The sequence below is a fragment of the Hemitrygon akajei genome, unplaced genomic scaffold, assembly GCF_048418815.1.
Source record: "Hemitrygon akajei unplaced genomic scaffold, sHemAka1.3 Scf000069, whole genome shotgun sequence".
In the NCBI taxonomy this organism is placed as follows: Eukaryota; Metazoa; Chordata; class Chondrichthyes; order Myliobatiformes; family Dasyatidae; genus Hemitrygon; species Hemitrygon akajei.
In genome coordinates this window covers 4,063,857-4,089,709 of record NW_027331955.1, presented here as the reverse complement: position 1 = coordinate 4,089,709, position 25,853 = coordinate 4,063,857, and the positions used below count along the sequence as shown (strand labels likewise).

Genomic DNA, 25,853 nt, shown 5'->3' with positions numbered 1-25,853 from the left:
AAATGCACATCATTACCGGTTGAAGCAGGGAACCCAGTCTCTGAAAAAGGGAGTGGATGCCTATATTTTATAATAAAACACCTATTGTTTTACCTTTACCTCCTTTCCCAGTTTGATGGTTGCCCTGGTCCTTCACACCCCCTTACCTGGTTAAGATTCAGCCCATTAGCAACAGTCAGCAATTCATTCTTTTTGGCTTTTCCTAAAGCCTCAGGGGTTGGCGCTTCCAGAAATTTATAAATGTCCATTGCTGCTGATTTCCACACACAATTAAATCAAAAGGGATTTCCCCAATCAAATCGATAATTCACCGATCAATAGCCCCCAAATTTGTTCATATCTCAGACGCAGGCCCCAAATTTGTTATGAACCATAATGCTTTAGAAACAAGCCAGCAGCAATAGACTACACCTGGAGTCTGGTTTTGATGTTAGATCTGTCTTTATTATAATCTACGTAATATTGCAACTTAAACAAGATAAAAAGAAGTTAACAGTGTTAAGTTTGTAAATGTGTGTAAATATAACTCCCAAACTATTGAGCTCGGGGAAAACAAGGCTTGGAGTCTTGAACTGGTAAAGTATGAAAGTTCAGTTCAACTACAGAATAGGCGATAAGAGAGAGAGATTTGTAATCCAGGGCAAATGGTGAGAGAAGGCAAATATGCAGAATTCCTCAGGTTCCATGGTTGTAAAATGAAAGAACAGTCGCTGTAGATTTTATCCGTCATCATTCCAAATCCACATACTGATTATCACTGAAAGTGACTTGTCACAAGGGGTATCATCTTCAAGTGAACTACCACACCACAGCCAGGCAAAGGTTAACACATAAGAGGTCTCCACAGGATACACCAAATCAGATCGACCCCTATGGATCAAACAATGTGACAACCACACATTCGATGTACATGAATCGATAATTAACCCACCATTGTGGGCATACGCAACTTCTAAACAGTGACCCTTGGTCACTAGTTCCCTGGTTTCGATCCTTCCATTTTTCCTCCTTTGTCTCCATCTGACTCTGAGTGTCTGTGTCCTCGGTTAAAACTAAACAAGCTGCGAGCGATGTAAACAAGCTGCAAGTCAGACTGATTCACCTTCTTAATCTCTCTCTCTTAAAATGACAGTCCACAGCAAAGGAAACCCAGGGATTCATAACAACGGCCAGTCCCCACTGTGAACTGACTGGTGTGCTAGTAGTTGTGATGACTGAGTGAATCCTATCCCATAGTCTAAGCAGGTGAACGGCTTTTCCACAGTGTGAACTCGCTGATGTACCAGTAGGGTGGATGACTGAGTGAATCCCTTCCCACAGACTGAGCAGGTGTATGGCTTCACCCCCAGAATGAACTGACTGGTGTGCCAGTAGTTGGGATGACCAAGTGAAACTCTTCCCACAGACTGAGCAGATGAATGGTTTCTCTCCAGTGTGAACTTGCTGATTCTGTAGGTGGGTTGACTGAGTGAATTCCCACCCATAGAGTGAGCAGATGAACGGCTTCTCCCCAGAGTGAACTCGTTAGTGTACCAGTAGTTTGGATGATGCAGTGAATCTCTTCCCACAGACTGAGCAGGAGAACGGCTTCTCTCCAGTGTGAACTCGCTGATGTCTCTGTAGGTGGGATGACCGAGTGAAACTCTTCCCACAGTCTGAGCAGGTGAATGGCTTCTCCCCAGTGTGAACTCGCTGATGACTCTGTAGGCTGGATGAATGAGTGAATCCCTTCCCACAGTCTGAGCAGGTGAACGGCTTCTCCCCAGTGTGAACTCGCTGATGTACCAGTAGGGTGGATGACTGAGTGAATCCCTTCCCACAGACTGAGCAGGTGTATGGCTTCACCCCAGTATGAACTGACTGGTCTGCCAGTAGTTGGGATGACCGAGTGAAACTCTTCCCACAGACTGAGCAGGTGAACGGTTTCTCTCCAGTGTGGACTCGCTGATTCTGTAGGTGGGTTGACTGAGTGAATCCCCTCCCATAGACTGAGCAGATGAACGGCTTCTCCCCAGTGTGAACTCGTTAGTGTACCAGTAGTTTGGATGATGCAGTGAATCTCTTCCCACAGACTGAGAAGGTGAACGGCTTCTCCCCAGTGTGAACTCGCTGATGTCTCTGTAGGTGGGATGGCCGAGTGAATCTCTTCCCACAGGCTGAGCAGGAGAACGACTTCTCTCCAGTGTGAACTCGCTGATGTCTCTGTAGGTGGGATGACTGAGTGAAACTCTTCCCACAGTCTGAGCAGGTGAATGGCTTCTCCCCAGTGTGAACTCGCTGATGACTCTGTAGGCTGGATGAATGAGTGAATCCCTTCCCACAGTCTGAGCAGGTGAACGGCTTCTCCCCAGTGTGAACTCACTGATGTACCAGTAGGGTGGATGACTGAGTGAATCCCTTCCCACAGACTGAGCAGGTGTATGGCTTCACCCCAGTATGAACTGACTGGTGTGCCAGTAGTTGGGATGACCGAGTGAAACTCTTCCCACAGTCTGAGCAGGTGAACGGTTTCTCTCCAGTGTGAACTCGCTGATGACTGTGTAGGTGGGATGAATCAGTGAATCTCTTCCCACAGATTGAGCAGGTGAACGGCTTCTCCCCAGTGTGAACTCTCTGATGTCTCTGTAGGGTGGATGACTCAGTGAATCCCTTCCCACAGACTGAGCAGGTGAATGGCTTCTCCCCAGTGTGAAATCGCTGATGTCTCTGTAGGTAGGATGACAGTATGAATGCCTTCCCACATTCTGAGCAGGTGAACAACTTCTCCCCAGTGTGAACTCTCTGATGTCTCTGCAGGTCAGATGACTGAATGAACCCCTTCCCACAGACTGAGCAGGTGAATGGCCTCTCCCCAGTGTGAACTCGCTGATGATTCTGTAGGTGGGATGAATGAGTGAATCTCTTCCCACAGACTGAACATGTGAATGGCCTCTCCCCAGTGTGAACTCGCTGATGACTCTGTAGGGTGGATGACTCAGTGAATCCCTTCCTACAGACTGAGCAGGTGAAGGGCCTTTCCCCAGTGTGAACTCGCTGATGTCTCAGTAGGTGGGATGACTGAGTGAATCCCTTCCCACAGACTGAGCAGGTGAATGGCTTCTCCCCAGTATGAACTGACTGGTGTGCCAGTAGTCGGGATGACCGAGTGAAACTCTTCCCACAGTCTGAGCAGGTGAACGGCTTCTCCCCAGTGTGAACGCGCTGATGACTCTGTAGGTGGGATGACTGAGTGAATCTCTTCCCACAGACTGAGCAGGTGAATGGCCTCTCCCCAGTGTGAACTCGCTGATGTACCAGTAGGTTGGATGATGCAGTGAATCCCTTCCCGCAGACTGTGCAGGTGAATGGCCGCCCCCTGGTGTGAACAAGCTGGTGTGCCATTAGGTCAGATGACCGAGAGAATCCCTTCCCTGAAATTCAGCAGATGACCAGCCTCTGCCCAGTGTGAACTGACTGGTGTGTCCACAGGTGGGATGCCCGACAGAATCTTTTCTCACACACAGAACAGGTGAATGGCCTTGCCCAGTGTGAACTTGCTGATGTACCTTCAATTGTGATAACCAAGTGAATCCGTTCCCACTGTCTGAGCAGGTGAAAGGCCTTTCTCCTCTGTAAGATGACGGGCTTGCTAGATGTTCAAATGACCATGTGAATCCCTCCCCACAGTCTGAGCAGGAAGGATGGTCGATTGAATCCCTTGCTCCACTTCTTAAATATCTAGACAGAGACAACAAAACTGGCGTGTCGTGTTTGAGATTCCTGGAGACAAATTCCTTCTCGTTTTTAACCTGTAAAAGATTTACAAAATCCATCAATGGGTGTAGGACAACATTTCAGATGAGATTGCTTGAGTTGCCAAGGTTTGATTTGGTATCACACTTTTACAGTGAGGTTAAACCCAAATGGAAGATAAATCATCTCCTGACTGGGCAGAGTGCTGGTATCTGGAATGACCATCAATTCCCATATGTGTTTCAAGTTCCAACTCCTTACAGTGCAGGGTTACAAGCTGCAGCTGGATGCACATCTTGTACGTGAGGGCATCAGGGACACTACAGGTCTCCCCATCTTCCCTCCAATACCCCCTCTAACTTGTAATAACCAGTGTGTACATAAATCTTGCACTGTGTATTTTTTTTACCCAGTGACAAGATGTGCACAGTGAATTTTTATAGAGAGGTATTCATTTTAACAGCTGGCAAATCACTGTCAATAGGAACTTTGATCTCCTCTAGGTTCGATCCAGTTCATCTGCACTCTCACACAACCTATGTAGCAGGACTGTAATGGGTAATGAAGGATTTTCTCACTAAAGTTTTTGCATATTGTCCATATGTGGTTTGCTTGCTAAGTTACACTTTAAAAAGTCAGGTTTCCAAATATAACTCCACTTCTTCCCACTTGCAAATTCTCCAGCAACTTTTGCAACACCAGAAAACACACAAGTATCACCACTTTCTGTATTCCCCTGAAGCCTCCCCCAATGACTGACAGTGGTGAACTCAGTGATGGTAATGCCAATGAATATGAAGGGAAGGGCTGTAGTCTGTTTCATTGGAGCCTGGCACATTTGGGATGTGAAAGCTACTTGCTGCCCAGGACAAAGGTGTTTGCCATCATTAAGTACCCAGAGAAAATGGGACAAAACATGTTCTCACGGGTAGAAATGTCCAGAACAAGAGGAGGTAGAACAAGCAACAGACACAAAATGCTGGAGGAACTCAGCAGGCCAGGCAGCATCTATGGAAAAGAGTACTAATGCTGAATTCCTCCAGCATTTTGTGAGTGTTGCTTGGACTTCCAGCATCTGCAGATTTTCTCTTGTTAGTGATTGGAGATAGAACAAAGGTGATTTTCTCAACTGGTGATGTAAAAGATTTTGTTCTCTGAGTTCCTAATCCTTGCCTTTATTATAGCCGGAGCTCAGCTCTGTCTGAAAGATCCATCGGTTCCCATTCACTCAGCAGCCGGAAGCTCCCCGGGGCCCGTGTACGGATCGTGGGACTGAGAGACAGGGACAAGAGCAGGACTGTCCTGGGATTGTTGGCCACAGTGTCCGGATTTCACAGGAATTGTCCCGAAGTCGGTGTTTAAGATAAAAACATGGAGAATCGCTCTTACCTGCACCCGACATTTTCAAGGCCTTCTGTGTACTCGTGATACTCGGTGACGTCCTCAGTCTGACATTGGTGCATTTCATCGGTGCTTCAGCGCCGGCAAAATTCTTAATGCATGGCCCTCTGGGTAATCACGGTGCCATTAACCATTTCTGCAAGCACCGGTTCAATGTCCATACCTCATTTTTTTTATAGTGTGTATAGAAAAACCTGCAGCTGTTTTAACGCAGAAAGCGGCTCCTATAAGCAATATACTCAATATCAATGAGTATCTAATGCCAAAGTAAAATGCAGATATAAAACACAGGAGATTCTGCAGTTGCTGGAAATACAGAGACGCACACACACAAAACGCTGGAGGAACTCTGCAATTCAGAGAGCAACTAAGCAGCGGAGTACACAGGCTAGGCATGCTGAAGGGGCTCGGCCTAAACGTTGTCTTTTTATTCCTCTCCACATTTGCTGCCTGAAATTAACCACCATTATTTCGGTCAACCAGTTTCCAAATGTTTCTGACCTTTCTTTTGTAGCCACCTCCTGCTGGTCTGATTCCTCCTCCTCCTCCTCCTCCTGGTAAACTCTGGACCCCATCTCTCTCTGGAGCCCCTGACTCAGGCTGGCAACTCTTCGGTTTATGATTCTGCACCATCGAAGAGTTACTCGCTAGTCTGCTGTCAGACTTTAGAGGTGCATTGTGTTACGAGACCGCAGGTTTGCTTACTGTGAGTGTCGCTTTAAGCGCCTTATTGAGGCGGGACTGTGACATCAGAGACAGAGAGAGAGAGAGAACGTCAAAACCACAGTGAGGTCATCGTCTTATTCACCCTGGAGAAAATCATGCAGGTGTATAAGATGATGAGAGGCATTGGTCGGATGGATAGCCAGAGGCTTTTTCCCCAGGGCAGAAACGGCTAACACGAGGGGGAATAGGTTTAAGCTGCTTGGAAGTAGGTACAGAGGAGATGTCAGAGCTAAGTTTTTTAAGCAAAGAGTGGTGTGTGTGTGGAATGCACAGCCAGCGACGGTGGTCGAGGCAGATATAATAGGGTCTTTTAAGAGACTCTCAGATAGGTACATGGAGCTTAGGAAAATAGGTGGCTATGCGGCCGGGTAATTCTAAGCAGCTTCTAGAGTAAGATACATGGTCGGCACAGCAATGTGGGACAAAGCGCCAGTAATCTGTTGTGCATTTATATGTTTCCATGAAATTCAAGGGAAATCTCCTATCCCACGGAGTGGTAACTAGCTGCAACCTGTCACCTCAGGGAGACTGAGAGGGGAACGGCAGGGATAGATTTTGTTATACTGATATGGAACAGAAACATGGGCAGGAATCAGATGGGCTGATTGGCCTTTCTAGTGTACTTTGTGAGTGTGGTAGAGACAGTAAGTACCTGAGACACGGGATTTGATACAGAACTGATTTACCTTTCACAGATCCACAATATTAAATGCCAGTCTAGTTTAAGGCTAACATCAACTGAACAGACTCCTCCAATGCTCAGTGACCAGGGTTCAGTCCTAGGTGCGATGAGCCGCCGCAAGAACTGCAGAATCTGACAGCAACAGTCCCTCATGAACCTGCAGCTGCCTTCAGTCACCATGATGGCTAAACTTTTAACACAGAGATGATTTGAACTTCCTCCCTGATGTTGGAGCGCTCAGACTGAAGGTGTAGGGGAGAAGGGAAAAAAAGAGATAATAAAGTTGTTTGCACCATTAGGGATAAACAGAGAGAAAGAGGTGGAAAGTTTCTTGAATGCATCTATTTTAATGCTAGAAGCATTGTAAGAAAGGTGGATGAGCTTAGAGTATGGATTGATAACTGGAAATATAATGTTGTATCTATTAGTGAAACATGGTTGCAGGAGGGGTGTGATTGGCAACTAAATATTCCAATATATTGTTGCTTCTGGTGTGACAGAATCAGAAGGGCAAGAGGGGGAGGTATTGCAATGCTTGTCCGAGAAAATATTACAGCGGTGCTTTGACAGGATAGATTACAGGGTTCATTTAGGGAGCCTATTTGGGTGGAATTGAGGAATGGGGAAGGTATAGTAACACTTATAGGGGTGTATTATAAACCACCTAATTGGGAGCAAGAATTGGAGGAGGAAATTTGTAAGGAGATAGCAGATATTTGTAGTAAGCACAAGGTTGTAATTGTGGGAGATTTTAATTTTCCACACATAGAAACATAGAAAATAGGCGCAGGAGTAGGCCATTAGGCCCTTCAAGCCTGCACCGCCATTCAGTATGATCATGGCTGATCATCCAACTCAGAACCTTGTACCCACTTTCTCTACATACCTCTGATCCCGTTAGCCACAAGGGCCATATTGAACTCCCTCTTAAATATAGCCAATGAACTGGCCTCAACTGTTTCCTGCGGCAGAGAATTCCACAGATTCACCACTCTGTGAAGAAGTTTTTCCTCATCTCGCTCCTAAAAGGCTTCCCCTTTTATCCTTAAACTGTGACCCCTCATTCTGGACTCCCCAACATTGGAAACAATCTTCCTGCATCTAGCCTGTCCAATCCCTTTGGAATTTTATACGTTTCAATAAGATCCCCCCTCAATCTTCTAAATACCAGCGAGTATAAGCCTAGTCGATCCAGTCTTTCTTCATATGAAAATCCTGCCATTCCAGGAATCAATCTGTTGAACCTTCTTTGTACTCCCGCTAGGCAAGAATGTCTTTCCTCAGAGTAGGGAACCAAAACTGCATACAGTACTCCGGCTGTGGCCTCACCAGGGCCTTGTACAACAGCAGTAGAACCTCCCTGTTCCTGTACTCAAATCCTTTTGCTATGAATGCCAACATACCATTTGCCTTTTTCACCGCCTGCTGTACCTGCATGCCCACTTTCAATGACTGGTGTACAATGACACCCAGGTCTCATTGCACCTCCCCTTTTCCTAATTGGCCATTCAGATAATAATCTGTTTTCCTGTTCTTGCAACCAAAGTGAATAACCTCACATTTATCCACATTAAATTGCATCTGCCATGAATTTGCCTACTCACCTAACCTATCCAAGTCACCCTGCATCCTCTTAGCATCCTCAAAGCTAACACTGCCGCCAAGCTTCGTGTCATCCGCAAACTTGGAGATGCTGCATTTAATTCCCTGGTCTAAATCATTAATATATATTGTAAACAACTGGGGTCCCAGCACTGAGCCTTGCAGTACCCCACTTGTGACTGCCTGCCAATCTGAAAAGGTCCCGCTTATTCCCACTCTTTGCTTCCTGTTTACCAACCAATTCTCTATCCACATCAATAACATACCCCCAATACTGTGTGCTTTAAATTTGCACACTAATCTCCTGTGTGGGACCTTGTCAAAAGACTTTTGAAAATCTAAATATACGACATCCACTTATTTTCCCCATCCATTCTACTAGTTACATCCTCAAAAAATTCTGTAAGATTCGACAGACATGATTTTCCTTTCACAAATCCATGCTGACGTTGTCCGATTATTTCACCTCTTTCCAAATGTGCTGATATCACATTTTCACAACCAACTCTAGCATTTTCCCCACCACCGATGTCAGGCTAACCGGCCTATAATTTCCTGGTTTCTCTCTCCCTCATTTTTAAAAAAAAAGTGAGGTCACATTAGCCACCCTCCAATCCTCAGGAACTAATCCAGAATCTAAGGAGTTTTGAAAAATTATCACTAATGCATCCACTATTTCTTGGGCTAATTTCTTAAGCACTCTGGGATGCAGACCATTTTGCCCTGGGGATTTATCTGCCTTTAATCCCTTCAATTTACCTAACACCACTTCCCTACTAACATGTATTTCCCTCAGTTCCTTCATCTCACTAGACCCTCGGTCCTCTACTATTTCCAGAAGATTATTTATGTCCTCCTTAGTGAAGACAGAACTGAAGTAGTTATTGAATTGGTCTGCCATGTCCTTGTTCCCTATGACCAATTCACCTGATTCTAACTGTAAGGGACCTACATTTGTCTTAACCAATCTTTTTCTTTTCACTTATCTATAAAAGCTTTTACAGTCAGTTTTAATGTTCCCTGCCAGCTTTCTCTCATAATATTTTTTCCCTTTCCTAATTAATCCCATTGTCCTCCTCTGCTGGACTCTGAATGTCTCCCAGTCCTCAGGTGTGCCACTTTTTCTGGCTAATTTGTATGTTACTTCTTTGGACTTGATACTATCCCTAGTTTCCCCTGTCAGCCACGGGTGCACTACCTTCCCTGGTTTATTCTTTTGCCAAACTGGGATGAACACTTGTTGTAGTTCATCCATGCAATCTTTAAATGCTTGCCATTGCATATGAATGTTGAGGAACCAACTAGAGAGCAGGCCATTCCACATTGGATATTGAGCAAAGAGGAAGGGTTAGTTAGCAATCTTGTTGTGCGAGGCCCCTTGGGCAAGAATGACCATAATATGGTGGAATTCTTCATTAAGAAGGAGAGTTAATTCAGAAAAAAAAGGTTCTGAACTTAAAGAAGGGTAGCTTTGAAGGTATGAGATATGAATTAGCTAAGATAGATTGGCAAATGATACTTAAAGGGTTGACGGTGGATATGGAATTTTGCTACTCTCATTTTGCACCCCTCTGTCTCTCTGCACTTGTTCCTATCCCCCTGCCACATTAGTTTAAATCCTCTTGAACAGCAGTACCTGAATGCAAACCTAAGCCTGGGGAATCGGGACCAGACTATTGAGAGCAATTTGTGGCCTGCTACGGCACCTTCGCACCAAGACTTTAATGATGGGAATCTGTCCCCCCAGTTCAATGCCCTACTGCTCCAATGCTTACCAACTAAGTTAGCCAACATGATTAAAACAAATAATATGGATTGGCCTGACAATTACTGAAATCGAATGCGACAAGCTTTGACATATTATTAGGACCCAACTTTCGAATCTCGATCAACTCTGAAGGGAACTAATATTTAAAGTGAACATGTTCAGTGGGAAGAAGGATGCGAACGGGCTTTATCTGAGGAACAGAAATGGGAGCAAAAACCTACCAAGGGACAGGTGGGGACAACAACCCGTTTAGAAATTGACAAGAAGATGCTTCCAACCATGAGTGCCAACCCTCAGGAAGAGCCCAATGTAATATTGCAAGTTGCTGGAAATCCAGTTCCGTTTATGATTGATATGAGGGCAACCACAACACTCAATCAGGAAATAGTATCGGAAAAGGGATTCCAGCTATCAGACATTATAATCACTCTGTCAGGGTTTGAAGGCACGGAACGTACATATTCTCTGCAGGTGGAATTCCAGGGGAGCCAGTGTGAGGTTTCATTTACAGTCACCACCAGTCGGGGGTGTAATCTAGCAGGGAGAGACTTGCTCCGTCTGTTGGAAGTCGAGATTCTTTGCACAGACAATGCTGTCACCCTTGACAGGTGAACAACCGACAGCTTCCCCAGTTTCCGACCCCCAAGTGGAGGGCACTTAATTTGGTCTCCACTCCTTCTGCCAGCAGCCGACCCTCATGTGACTCTGTGCTTTGACCCTACGGGGTGCGCCACTGAGGAAAGCCAATATTATGCACCCCTCGATGGACAGAAGTTCCCAGTCACGGTGATTAGACAGGTTAAAGGAAGAGACGGTATTGCATTCCTGGCCGAATTTCCAGATTTCCTTTGGTGACAGACAGAACTGGTAGTTCCCCATACCACCATTAGGGTTTGCACTAGGTTCAAGCCAAAGAGCCCAGGGTTCTTGGCCTACACCCTAACGAAACAAGCCTCCAGCACCGATGGAGACTGGCAACACTTGGCCGCGGGTCTAGTCCAATACGGGAAGGAGTCTGAGGTGAAGACGGGATATCTGTTAAGACAACCTTTTAATAGTGTCCAATCCCAAGATGCTGTATCCCATCTCTGTGTAATTTCAGGCCAAGAAATCTGTCGCACCAACTGTCCCCCTGTCTGGATCACCATGAAAGAAGGACAGACTCTCCCATCCATTTAGCAATATCCCCTCAATCCCGAGGCAACGTTTTATGAGGATGGAAGCTCCTTTGTGGATCCAGCAGGAAAATGATATTCTGACTATGCGATAGTGACGGACAGTGAAGTAATTGAGCAAGCCTCTTTTGAAGCGGCTGTCTCCACCCAGAAGGCTGAGCTGTTTGCTCTGACTCATCCCTGTATCCCAGCAACAGACTAAAGTGGGAACGTTTACACAGACTCCCGTTATACATTTGGAATTGTATATGACTACAGGGCTCTCTGGGAACATTGGGATTCCTGACTTCCTCTGGCCACCCCATTAGTAATGCCACCTTTGTAAACAACTTACTCACTGCTCTACAGCTACCTCGAGTTTTGTTCTTCTCAGGGGGACGCCTCTGAGGAGGAGTGAAAACTGTGGTCCCAGATGGGGTGCCAGAAAGACCCCGACCTAGGTTTTTGGATCTCCCAGCGGGACAGGTTTGTGTTCCTACACAGTTTTTACCAATATTGGTCGATTATATACATAATTGTACACACCTGGGAAAGGAGGGAAAGGAGCAAACAGGGTACGAGTCCCTTGCCAGGTGGAACTTTTTGTGTCTACAAGTTGATTTTATTGAATTGCCTAGAGTACATTGCTATAGATACTGCTTAGATATTATAGATGTGTTTAGTAGATGGGTTGAAGCTATTCCAACTACCAATAATACTGTTATGACTGTTGTGAGGGTATTATTACGGGAAATACTTCCCAGGTACGGCCTGCCAGAGATGCTGAGCTCTGACAATGACCCACACTTTGTGATGAAGGTAAACAAAGGCGTATGTAATGAACTAGCTATCCAGCAACAATTCCACTGTGTATACCACCCACGGGCCGCTGGCAGAGTGGAGAGAGCCAATGGCACTCTGAAGAGTAAACTGGCCAGACTAACAGTGGAGACTGGACTCACTTGGTTGAAGGTCCTACCGTCACCCAGTTCCACATGAGGGTTACCCCACAGGGGAAAACAGGGTTGTCACCAGCTGAAATCATTTATGGATGGCCCATGAAAACACCCTGGGGACTAAGACCTTGTGTATCATTGCTCCCAGAAAGTCTACCAGCAAAATTGGATATTCATACGCGAGGGGAAGACATGGGTAAATATATATGCCAACTAACCAAGATTTTCCAAGCATACATTCACAGGTATGACAGGCTTACAAGGAAGAGAACTACTCCGCACCATGGAACCTGGGATTTTTTTTCCTGATGAAGAACTGGGATTGAGGGAAACTCGGACTGCGGTGGAGAGGACCATATCAGGTGTTACCGACCACTCACATGGGTGTGAAACTGAAGGGGCAATCTCGGTGGATACATCATTAGGTGCCAAACATGTTACTGAAGGAACTGAGTAGAAGGTCTCTCTCGGACTAATGGAAAATGTATTGGTTGTTAGTGGTGTTCATGTTTATGTCTTTGAGAGGGCTCACCCCAGCATCCGGGGGCCCCCATGTTAACACATTTCTGTCTTTCTGTCATACTTATGCCAAACAGGTAGAACTAGGGGCCTGCTAGGTTTGTGCTGAAATTCCACAGCATGGTAAAACTATGGTTCCAATGTCAGTAATCCTGCTCAACCAGAGTGAGGAACTCTCAGCCTGGGCTTTCTCAAATAACATCCGGGGAAGTGAGTTGAGGACCTGTGGTCCAGTCATAGATGACTGTGGCTGTCAGTGTTTTGAGGAATGGTGTCTCAGGCCCCCACCAAACGGAACTTCCAATACTGGGAAACATGCATCCTGGCCATAATTGCAGGTGCCCAGCAGCCGAGAGGAACAACTGAGACTGATTCATTTTGGATGATTACTTTTCTCTCCTATGGAGTAGCCAGGAATTCATGAGTGATAATCAATTTGGCTACAGCACTTGAGGAGCTGGCCACAATACTGCAGGGGCCCTGACAGAAACACAGGCCCAAGTAACAGAAATATCCACTGAAATGATTACAATCTGGCAAACAGTCATACAGAATCGTACAGCTTTAGAGTTTATCCCAGCTGAGAAAGAGAGAACCTGTGCTGATATTGACACAGAATGCTGCACGTATATCCCTTATGAATCTACTAACATTACACCCCTCTCCGAGCACACTGCAAAAGAGATTGACAGCGTCAAGAAAGTAGGGCAAGATTTACACGGGTTCACCAAAGGGTCAAAATGGTAATCTTTGAAGGCCTGTTTGGTAATATGTGGGGAATGATACTGCATTATGTCCAAATAGTTGTACATATCTTTGTTACAATTACTGTTGTACACTGCCTTTACCCACTGATAAGTCAATGCTGTTGTCAGTTGCTTTCTCTGTAAAAAGTTATTGCGTTGTTGATAATGTAATGATCAAAAGGAGGGAAGGATAAAGTCTGTAAAATGGTTAACACTTCGTTAAACAATAGCAGCTTGTTTTTCTGAAAGAAACTGCTAATGATCAACCAATGTGCTGAGTGATGTTTCTTCTTGTGGGTAGCTAGCTAGGGTTTCAAGATGCTTATCTCCTTGCGCATTCACATCTAGAGATAGGATAGCTTCAGTCTGTTCTGTGTGTGTAAACCATTATGACTATTTTGTAGTTTGTCTTTAGGGGCTCCAGCCTGTCATGTAGTAAATATCTTTGGCTCCAGCCTGTCTTGTGTGGGGTTATCTGGATGGATATATCTGTGGTGTAAGGGGAATTGTTAGTCAGTTAGTGGATTGGGTGGGAACAGTCACAGACTGTTCCTGTTTGAGCGACTAACTAAGTAAGCCCCGGGTGCTTGGAATAAAGAGTTTGTACCATATGGTCTCAGAGTGACTTTATCCAGATTCGACTTCCACAGAGTGGGAGTGGTTTTAAAGGGCTGGGCTGCTGGAAGCTCATTACCAGACCTGGAGTGATTGCAACTGTGTCTGACAGAGGCATAACTGGTTGTTCTGGGCACATTCAGTCTCACTGCAACTATATCCCACCTTCCCTTACACAGGTATGTAATGTCTAAAGGATCAGTGTTTGAGTAAATGAGACTCACCAAACTTTCTCCTGACTGAATCAATGGAATCTCAGAGTCTCTTGAGGCAGAGCTGTTCTCTCCAGTTAATGCTCTCAGTCCTCAGGCTGGTTCACTTGTTGCTGTTCACTCGTCTTCTGCCGTGGTTTGCTTCTAGTTGGGGTTTTTCTTCCAGTAAACCTCTCACCGCAGGTCTAACTTGAACCAGAGAGATAATGAAGTACAATAACAATAAAAAGGAGAACCAAACATTTCTGGTTAATGTTACTAAGAACAAAACAATATGGGATAAGGAGGAGCCATCATTCAGTCAGGAACAGAATTAGGTAATTCGAACCATCTGGTCTGCCCCACCATTTAACCACAGTTGATTTTCATTCCAACACCATATTCCTGCCTTCCTCCTGTAACCCTGAGCTACTCAGCAATCATCAATATGTTAATCTCTGTAATAAATATACCCAAATGGCAGCTTCAACCAACCTCTGTGGCAACAAATTCCACAGATCAGACATCTTCTGGCCAAATTTTTTTCTCCACTCAGTTTTAAAGGGAAGCTTCTTTATTTCGAGACTGTGCTGTCCGATCACAGTCTAATGGAAACATCCTCTCCATGTCCACTGTATCCAGGCTTTTCAGTATTCGGTAGGTTTACTTAACCAAACATTCCCCACCACCCCCACCGTCCCTCTGAACTCCATTGAGCACAGGTCCAAAACAATCAAATGCTCCTCATACATAACGCCGAACATTCCTGAGATTATTCTCGTAAACCTGATTATCAACACTGTTCAGGGTTTTGCATTTAACAGTGTACTTGACTTGTAGCAGCATCACAGGCAAGTACATTCAGATAACACACAGAACAGCAATTATACAATTCTCTGTCAGTAACAGTATAGAAACAGTTTTACGTCATCCTGCTAATAGGACCAGAACAACAGGGGCTGGGCGGCGGCTCACCTCAGGCGGTTCGGTGTGAAGGTCTCACAACCCGGACCGACCCCGGCAGATTCTGTGAAGGAAGCGAGGCGAGGCCGCCAGTTCGGGAAAGTTCATCCCCTCCCCCTTCAGGTTTCACCGATCACCTTGTGTTTCTCTCTCCCCTCCCCACCCCCACCTTTTATTCTCCAGTCCTGCCGAAGGGTTTCGGCCGCTAATGTCGACTGTATTCTTCCCCTAGATGCTGCCCGGACTGCTGAGTTCCTCCAGCATTTTGTGCGCGTTGCTCGCATTTCCAGCATCTGCAGATTTTCTCTTGTTTGAGTTCGGGAAAGTTAACTCACTGTTCAACGTCAGACCTCCCCGATCGGGACCGGCTTCAATACTCACCGAAGGGAAATTTGTTGGTGTTGCCCCGCAGAGAATAATCCGTCTCCGGCTCCCCGTTCAAGGGGGCGAGGACCCCCTCCCGATCCCGATCCCGATCCCGAACCCGGACCCACCGCTGACCCACTTCCACAAAGAACGAAAAAAACATCACTGCCTAGCTTGGGCCTGTGAGCATGCGCAATGTTCTTCTTTTGCGTCACAGGCGGTGGGCGGGGCCACGGAAACAAACCCGCAAATGCTGCCTATCTGCGGTAAAACATGATCACGTTTCGCTGGAGGGTCTCCCATGTGACCGGTGACTGTTCCTCGCCCTTCACATACTGCCCTACCCACCGCCGCATTTCCCACATTATTTCATTATTTCCCTATATCATTTCCATACGTATTTAGATTTTCCGTCCATATCTTCCTCGATCCCTTTCCCTCCAGCCCCAGGTCCCAGAGTTCTCAGAGTTATAGTTCTGATTCACTTTCCATCCCGACACACAACTCAGACCCACACAGAAAATGAGCAGGTTTCTTTTAAATCAGTCAACACACACAAAATGCTGGTGGCACGCAGCAGGTCAGACAGCATCTATAGGGAGAAGCACTGCCGACGCTTCGGGCCGAGACCCTTCGTCAGTCCTGAAACGTTCCGAAACGTGGGCAGAGCTTCTCCCTATAGATGCTGCCTAACCTGCTGCGTTCCACCGGCATTTTGTGTGTGTTGCTTGAATTTCCAGCATCTGCAGATTTCCTCGTGTTTGTCATTTAAATCAGCCTATGTTTATAAACACTCATTTCTATTCACATTCCTCTAGCCTCACTGGACAGGAACACTGAAACATTAAGTGAGAAACAACAGGAGGAGGCCATTCGGCCCCTTTAACCATCAGCAAGTTGGAGGCTACTCTCCCATCTCAGCCACATGCTTCTACCGATCCTCATTTTCTCGATCCCTTGGGTCTCCACAAATCTGCCAGCCTCTGTTTTATGTGAGGACGATCACCGATTCTTCAACACCCTCTGTGGTGGGGATTTACAGACATTCACCACCGTTGGCGTGGAGACATTTCCCCTCATCTTAGTCCCAACATTTTCACTGCCATCATATTTGACCTACTAAAATGAACCACTTCACACTTACCTGGGCTGAACTCCATCTGCCACTTGTCAGCCCTGTTCTGCATCCTATCAATGTCCCGCAGTAAACTCTGACAGCCATCTACACTATCCACAAAACATCCAACCTTTGTGTCATCAGCAAACTTACCAACCCATCCCTCCACTTCCTCATCCAGGTCATTTATAAAAAACACAAAGAGTAAGGGTCCCAGAACAGATCCCTGAGGCACTCCACTGGTCACCGGCCTCCATGCAGAATATGACCCATCTACAACCACTCTTTGCCTTCAGTGGGCAAGCCAGTTCTGGATCCACAAATAATGTCCCCTTGGATCCCATGCCTCCTTACTTTCTCAATAAGCCTTACATGGGTTACCTTATCAATTGCCTTGCTGAAATCCATATACACTACATCTACTGCTCTTTCTTCATCAATTTGTTTAGTCACATCATCAAAAAATTCAATCGGGCTCGTAAGGCACGACCTGTCCTTCACAAAGTCATGCTGACTATTACTAATCATATTATACCTCTCCAAATGTTCAGATCCATAGCGACTTATCCAACTTGATGCTTTCCAAAAGCTGCAGCACATCCTCTTTCTTAATATCTACGTGCTCAAGCTTTTCAGTCTGCTGCAAGTCATCAGTACAATCACTAAGATCCTTTTCCATAGTGAATACTGAAGTAAAGTATACATTAAGTACCTCTGCTATTTCCTCCGGTTCAATACACACTTTCCCACTGTCACACTTGATATTTCAGGGTGAAAGGTGAATTATTCTGGGGGAATCTGAAGGGGGATTCTTCACTCAGACGTTGGTGAGAGTGTGGAATGAGCTGCCAGTGGAAGTGGTGGATGTGGGTTCGAGTTAGACACTAAAGAGAAATTCGGGTAAGGACATGGATGGGAAGTGTATGCAGGTAGTTGGCAGTAAAAACAAAAACGGGTCCGTATTGACTAGAAGGGCCGAAAAGCCTGTTCCAGTGCTGCTGGGCTCTGTGACTCTAATAATATTCTGATTTGTAATTTCCACAGTCATGTGCTTTGCTGCTAATTACCGAACCCAGTAATTTACAGAATGGGTGCAGAGGCTGCCCAGTGACTGTTCCTGTGATCAAAGTCACTGGGACGTTTCATCACTGAGCAGATAATGTCTTCTCCATTCTCTTTCACTCAGTCCATCACTCAACACCTTCCATGTTTACAGGAAATCACAGAACTCACAGAGAAGGAAACCGTATCAAACAACACTCTTTGTTACTTCCAATTAAGGGCTTATTTAAGAGAAAAATTAGGTCAAACAATGTTATTGCCGAAATCTGATAAAATAGAAACTTTATTCAAAAAGGAAAAACTAAAAAAATTATTTATTGTATGTATAGATTGATTCAAAAACAGGCAATTAATAAAGGAATCCATAAGTCAAGACAAAAATGGGAAATTGACTTGAATATTAAAATTGAAGAAACAAATTGGTCAAGACTATGTCTTGATAGTATAACAAATACAATAAATGTCCGGTTAAGATTAGTGCAATATAATTTTTTACATCAATTATATATTACACCACAAAAAATAAATAAATTAAACCCAAATTTATCTGATTAGTGTTTCCGATGTAACCAAGAAATTGGTACTTTTTTACATTCTACTTGGTCTTCTTCTAAAATTCAACCTTTTTGGACAAATTTAAGAGTTTTATTGGAAGAAATTATTGGAACACAACTTCCACATAATCCAATATTATTTTTATTAGGCGATATTGAAGGGATAAAATCGAAACCCAAATTGAATAAATATCAGAAAGAATTTATAAAAACTTGCACTGGCAGTAGCCAAAAAGGCTATTCCATTTACTTGGAAATCGGATGCATACTTAAGTATAGATCGTTGGAAGAATGAAATTTCCAGCTGTATTGCAGTTGCAAAAATGACTCATAATCTAAGAGATAAATATGAAACATTTTTGAATATTTGGCGCCCTTAGTTACAAAAGGCAGGATTAAATATATAGGTGCTCTGAAGATAAAATAATTGGTTATTTGGGGAAATAAATAAATATATATACTAAAGTTATTACGAACTCCGTGGAGCATGTGGGGATCTTCCGATATCCAGGCACTCTTTCTTTCTTTTTCTATAGGGATGTTAGGGGGAGGTGCTAAGGGGAGGGGGAAGGGTATTTTTTCTTCTTCTTTCTGTAATTATCTGAAAACTCAATAAAAAAAAGTTTTTTTTAAAAAAACAGTTATTTTGGCACTATCCTTCGTCAGTTTCCTTCGCCTGCTACCTTGCCTGTAACCTCGACTGCGTCCTTGCCTGTATCGCCGTCAAGTTCAACCGCCGAAGTGAGACTGGAGCCTCGCCATGCCAAGATATGCAGCTATCTATTGCTGAGTTTGGATCTGTCTCTTTGTGCCCCTGTGTTTAGTGTCCGTCAAGGAAAGAGTCCCGGACTTAGGAGGGGTCCTGACTCTGTGTAGAACCCCGGTTCTCAGGCCTGTTCCCAAGGAGGGGTCCTGGTTCTGTGTTCTGTGTAGAACCCCGGCCCTAAGTCCTGTTCCCAAGGAGTGGTCCCGGCTCTGTGTTCTGTGTAGAACCCCGGCTCTCAGACCTGTTCCCAAGGAGGGGTCCCGGCTCTGTGACCCTGTACTCCAACACCAGGGCTCTGTGTTCCAAGATCAAGTCAGGGCGCCATGTTCCAGCCCCGTCCAAGTCCGAGCTTCGTGTCCTCATCCAGTTCTGGTGCCTCACTGAGCCCAGGAGTACCTCGCCCAGCCTGGTGCTGGAGATTCCTCGTCCAGCCCTAGCCACGTCCAAGATCCTGGTCTAGTCCAAGCCACGTCCCTGTGATCCCAGTGCTATCTTGTGTCTAGTCTGTTCCTAGTCCCGAGTCCTCGACTGAATCCGGGTTCCGAGCCCGAGTCAAGACCCATGTTCCGGGTCCCTGTCCAGTCTTTGTCTCGGAGTCCTAGTCCAGACATCTAGTTCCAAGTTCCTCATCCAGGTCCCGCTTTCATAGTCTGAGTCCTAGACCAGGCTCAGTGTGCCTGCCTCGTCCAGGGCCTGTATCCATGTCCAGCGTCCTTTCCTCCTGACTTCCGTTGCATTCTGGATAATCTTAGCCCTGCTCCAAGTAGTTCAGTGTCTGTGTCTTGCATTTGGGTCCGCTACCAGCGCCCCCCCCCCCCCCCCGCTTGCAACATACATAAACCAGCCCGTGGCTGGTTTATTGACATAAACTTGTCAATCTCTGCCTTAAACATACCCAACGATCTGGCCACCACCGCTGCATGTGGCAACGAATTCCACACATTCAACATACTTCGGCTCGGGAAATTTTTCCGGATCTGTTTTGAAAGGGCGCCCCTCTATCCTGAGGCTGTGCTCTCTTGTCCTAGACTGTCCCACGATGGAAAACATCTTTCCACACCCACTCTGTCCGGGCATTTCGAAAGGGTTCAATGATATTCCCCCTCATCCTTCTGAATTCCAGCGAGTACAGACCCAGAGCCATGTAACACTCCTCGTGTGATAACCCTTTCATTCCTGGAATCATCCTTGTGAAGCACCTCTGAACCCTCTCCAATGGCAGCAGATCTTTTCTAAGATGACGGGCTCAAAACTGTTCAAAATACTCCAGGTGAGGCCGCACCAGTGCCTTATAAGGCCTTAGCATCTGATCCTTGCTCTTGTATTCTAGACCTCTTGAAATGAATGCTAACATGGCATTTGCCTTCCTCACCACCGACTAAGACTATAAGATAACCTTCATGGTGTTCTGCACAAGGGCTCTCATCTCCCCCTGCATCGTAGTTTCCTGGAATTTCTCTCCATTTAGAAAATTGTCCGCAGGTTTATTTCTGCTACCAAGTTGCATGTCCATGCATTTACCCAAAATTGTATTTCATTTGCCACTTTCTTGCCCATTCTCCTAATCTAAATCCTTCTTCATCCTACCTGTTTCCTCAACACTACTGCCCTTCCCCCAACCTTCGCATCATCTGAAAACTTGGCAACAAAACAATTTATTTCATCATCTAAATCATTTATATAAAGCATAAAAAGAAGCGGTCCCATTACTGACCCCTGAGGAACTAGTGACTGGCAAACAACCAGAAAAGGGTCCTTTTTATTTTAACTCCCTGCGTCCTGCCAATCAGCCAATGCTCTAACCACTTTAGTGAATTTCCTGTAATACTATGGGCTCTTCACTTGGTAAGCAGTTCATGTGTGTGCACCTGGTCAAAGGGCTTCTGGGGTTCCAAATGTACAGCATCCAATTCATCACCTTTATCTAATCTACTTGTAATCTCCTTCGAGAATTCCGAAAGAGTCGTCAGGCAGGATTGTCCCTGAAGGAAACCATGCTGACTTTGTATTATCTTGTCCTGAGTCACCAGGTACTCCATCACCTCATCCTTAACAATTGATTCTAACATCTTCCCAACAACTGAGGTCAGGCTAACTGGTCTATAGTTGCCTTTCTGCTGCCTTCCTCCTTTCTTAAATAGTGGAGTGGCATCTGTAATTTTCCAGTCCTCCGACACCATGCCGGAGTCCAATGAATTTTGAAAGGTAATTTCTAATGCCAGCAGAATCTCTGTCGCTACTTCTTCCAGCACCCCAGGGTGCAGTTCATCTGGTCCCGCTGACTTATGTACCTTTAGGTCTTTCAGCAGTTTGAGCAGCTTCTCTCTTGTAATAGTAACTGCACCTACTTCTCTTCCTTCACACACCACAATATCAGGCGTGTAGTTAGTGTCTTCCACAGTGAAGAATGATGCAAAATGCTGATTTAGTTTCATCAGCCATCTCCTTGTTCCCCCTTTGATATTTCTTCTGCCTCATTTTCCACTTCAATTTCTCTTTTATTTTTAACATACTTGAAAGAAAAACTTTTATATTCCACTTTGATATTATTTGCAAACTTGCTTTCATGTTTCATCTTTTCCTTTGTAATGATTTTAGTTGCTCGCACTCGTGTTGCGATCACATTTTCCAAAGGTTCTTCTACTTTAAGCTCCCTAATCGCCTCCCGTTCATTATATAGCACCCAATCCAGTACAGCTGATTCCGTAGTAGGCTCAACGACAAACTGCTCTGAAAGGCTATCCCTCTGGCATTCAACAAACTCACTACCTTGAGATCCATTCCCAAACTGATTTTCCCAAATGACCTTCGTGCTAAAATGTCCCATGACTACCATAACATTGCCCTTTTGACTTGCCTTTTCTATTTCCCGTTGTAACCTGTGTTCCACCTCCCAGCCACTGTTAGAGGCCTCTATATAACTGCCATCAGCGTATTTTTACACTTGCTGTTTCTTAACTCAACCCACAAAGATTCAAAATCTTCCGATCATTTGTAACATCTTCCTACTGATCTGATGCTATTCTTTACCAGTAGAGCCACACTACCCACTCCGCCTACCTTCCTATCCCTCTTGTTTAACCTGTAACCTTGGGCATTCAGCTCCCAACTGCAATCATCCTTCAGCCACAATTCAGTGATGGCCGCATCATCATACCTGGCAATGTATGATGTTGAGAGTGGACAGTCACGGGGGATATACAGAGGGGGATTTAGAGATGGTTGGAGCAAGGGGAGAGAGCTGGAGAGTGAGGAGAACGAGGTAGAGAGAAAGGGATAGAGGGCTAAAAGAAATGGAGTGGGAGGGTTCTTTACGGAGACTGGGATGGAATGGCGGAATGGGTGGGGGAGGCGGTGTGGTGGGCTACAGAAAAGGGTGAGGGAGGATGGGTGGGCAGGATACCGAGGTGGTGTGGGTGAGCGATAGGGGCGGCGAGGAAGGAGAGATGAGGGAAAATGGCGTCAAGAGGAAGGGGAGGGGGAGACGAGTTTGCAGCCTAAATGAGTGAATGAGTGCAGTGTGGAGGGTGTGGTAAACTGACCGGGTTCGTAGAAAGGAGGGTTCAGTGTTTTGGGTGGCGAGGAGAGTGGAGCGATTTGGAAGGGAAGAGGGTGAGGCTGGAAGAAGAGTCCACTGTGACGGGGAGCGGCAGTGAGGAGTCATGGATGAGTGAGAGGCAGTGCGTCTGGTCAGAATGATTAAACTAACCAGTTATTTATCCACAGTGGCGAATATGTTAGTCATGGTTGAGATTGTGGCCCTCGTCTCGGAATCCCACTGCGAAACTTTTACCGCACATGGTCCCGGTTCTGCGATCCGACGCTAGGGTGGGGTAGGGGGGAGTTGTGGGGTGAGGCGGGGGTTGGGGGTATTGCGATTTCCACCCACTGCTCCCGATCACTGTGTCGAATCCGTCAGATCATGTTTCTCACACAGAAATTGTTAAGATTTCGACAAAGTCAGGAATTAAAACAGGTTGGGTATGTTGCGACTAACGTGACCTGCGTATATTTCAATGCAAAACGGTATTGAAGGAAAGGGGGATGAGCTCAAGTCGTGGATCAACACAAGGAATTACGATATGGTAGCCATTAGTGAGACTTGGCTGCAAGAAGGGTAGGATTGGCAGCTCGATATTCCTGGGTTCCCTCCTTTTAGACGCGACAAAACGAGGGCAATTAAAGGGGCAACTGCGGCGTTACTAGTATCGGGAATATATCACGCCACCACTTTGTCAGTACAGACTAGGGAACTCGTCTGGTGAGGCTTTATCTGCGGGATTAAGAGGAGAAATTTTTAGAGAGACCGCACCCTCTTGCAAGAAACATAATCTGTTACAGGAGGTGATTTAACTTTCCAGGAATGGACTGCGATACCCGCACGGTAAAATAATTAGATGTGCTGGAGTTTTAAGCTATCCGAAATATTCTGAGAAGTGTGATTGGGATAGGCTGTTTTCTGTCAAAGGTGAACCTGATATGTGGGAGACTATCAAAGGTGAAATTTTGAGAGTTCAAAGCTTGTGTATGCATGTCGGAATAGAAGGTACTGTAAGTATAGCCGGTTCTTTTTGGGAACCTTGGTTTTCAGGAGAAATTGTGGCCATGGTGAAGAATATAGATGGAGGATCATAGCACGTGTGGGGAGCGAGGAATTTGTGGAGTAGAAGAAATTGCAAGACACATGGAGGACTAAGAAAAGTCACGAGTTTGTCACAGCAGAAAAGGTGAAGTAGAATCCCAAGGGATTATACATGAATTATAAGAGAAAGGGAATTACAAGGCACAAAATTGATCTTCTGGATTACCGAAGGGTAATCTATGTGTGGAACCAGAAAAATGAGGAAGATCCTAAATGGAGTCTATGAGGCAAAGCAGAGTGAGTTCAAAGACTCCGCGCAGATTATAGAAGAGGACGTGTTTGCAGACATGATGCTAGTTAGGATGGAAGTCCCCAGCGACTTACAACATGTTTCCTCCGACCTTGAGGGATGCAGATATATTAAGTTGTGTTTACCGGCAGGTAAGGTACCGAAGGATTGGGAGATGGCTAAGGTTGTCCCGCTCTTTAAGAAAGGTTCAAAAGGTAACAAGGAAACTTAAGGCCTCTGTACCTGACATGGTAGTGAGAAGGCAAGTTAGTGGATGATGTCGGTCTGGACTTTAGCAAGGCATTTGACAAGGTCCCGCACAGAAGGCTGCTCAGGAAGGTTCAGTCGCTGGGCTTTCAAGCATAGATTGGAAACAGATGTACTCAGGGAAACGTAAGGAAGTAATCTGGCAAATGTTCTGGGGAAATTTCTTTGGGGTTCTGAGTAGGATTATCTTTGCATCATCGGTGAGGACGGGAGAGGTTCTGGAAGATTGCGGATGTTGTTCCCGTTTTCAAGAAAGGGAGTGGGAATAACCCTTCGGAAATAATGGGACAGTGAGTCTTAATTCAGTTGGTGGTAAGTTGATGGAGAAGATCCCGAAAGGCAGGGTTTATGAACCTTTGGAGAGGCATAATATGATTAGAAATAGTCAACATGGCTTTGTGAAAGGCAGGTCGTGCCTCTGAGCCTGATTGAATTGTTTGAGGATGTGACAAAACGGTTTGATGAAGGCAGTGTCGTAGATGTAGGGTATATGGATTTTAGCAAGGCACTTGACAAGGTGCCCCATGCAAGGCTGATTGAGAACATAAGGAGGCATGGGATCCAAAGGGAGATTGCTTAGTGGATCCAGAACTGGCTTGCCCGCAGAAGGCAAAATGTGGTTGTAGACCGGTCATATTCTGCATGGGGGTCGATGACCAGTGGTGTGCCTCAGCGATCTGCTCTGGGACCCCTACCCTTTGTGATTTTTATAAATGACCTGGATGATGAAATGGAGGGATAGGTTAGTAAATTTGCAGAGACACGAAGGTCAGCGGTGTTGTGGATAGTGTGGAGGGCTGTCAGAGATTACAATGGGACATTGATATGATGGAAAACTGGGCTGAGAAGTGGCAGATGGAGTTCAACACAAATAAGTGTGATGTGCCTGGCCTGCTGTGTTCAACCAGCATCGTGTGTGTATTGCTTGAATTTACAGATTTTCTCGTGTAAGTGTGAGGTGGTTCAGCTTGGTGGGTCAAATAGGAAGGCAGAATATAGCATTCATGTTAAGACTCTTGGCAGTCTGGAGGATCAGAGGGATCCTGGAGTCCGGAGTCCATAGGACGCTCAAAGCTGCCCAGCAGGTTGATTCTGTGGTTAAGAAGGCATACGGTGCATTGGCCTTCATTAATCTTAGCATTGAGTTTCAGAACCGAGAGGTAACGCTGTCTAGTCGCCTCACTACAGGAAGGACGTGGAAACCATAGAAAGGATGCAGAGGAGATTTACAAAGATGTTGCCTGGATTTGGGAGCATGTCTTAGGAGAATAGGTTGAGTGAACTCGGCCTTTTTTCCTTCGATTGATGGAAGATGAGAGATGACCTGATAGAGGTGTACAAGGTAATGAGAGTTATTGATCGTGTGGACAGTCAGAGGCTTTTGACCAGGGCTGAAATGCGTAGCGCGAGAGGGTACAGTTTTACGGTGCCTCGAAGTAGGTACAGAGGAGATGTCAGGGGTAATATATATTTATTTTTTTACGCAGAGATTGTTGAGTGCGTGGAATAAGCTGACGGTGGCAATGTTGGAGGCGGAAACGATAGGGACTTTAAAGAGACTCCTGGATGTAGGTTAGAAAAATAGAGGGCTATGTGTAAAGCCGATGTAGTTCTAAGGCAGTGACATGTTCCGCACAGCTTTGTGGGCCGAAGGTACGGTGCTGTATGTTTCCTCTGTTTCCATGTTTCTTACTGTATCGCTGTTTTCTGCAGGCGTTAAGCTGTTGATGGTTACATTGACATGCCACACTGGCTCAACAAAGTGAAATGAAAGTTGAATGGAGTTACTCCTCTT

The 25,853-nt window shown here is 45.5% G+C and overlaps 1 pseudogene; it reads right to left on the bottom strand.

Moving 5' to 3' along the window:
- Window positions 1-326: 326 nt before the first annotated feature.
- Window positions 327-15,576, bottom strand: LOC140722112 (uncharacterized; annotated as a pseudogene).
- Window positions 15,577-25,853: the final 10,277 nt, after the last annotated feature.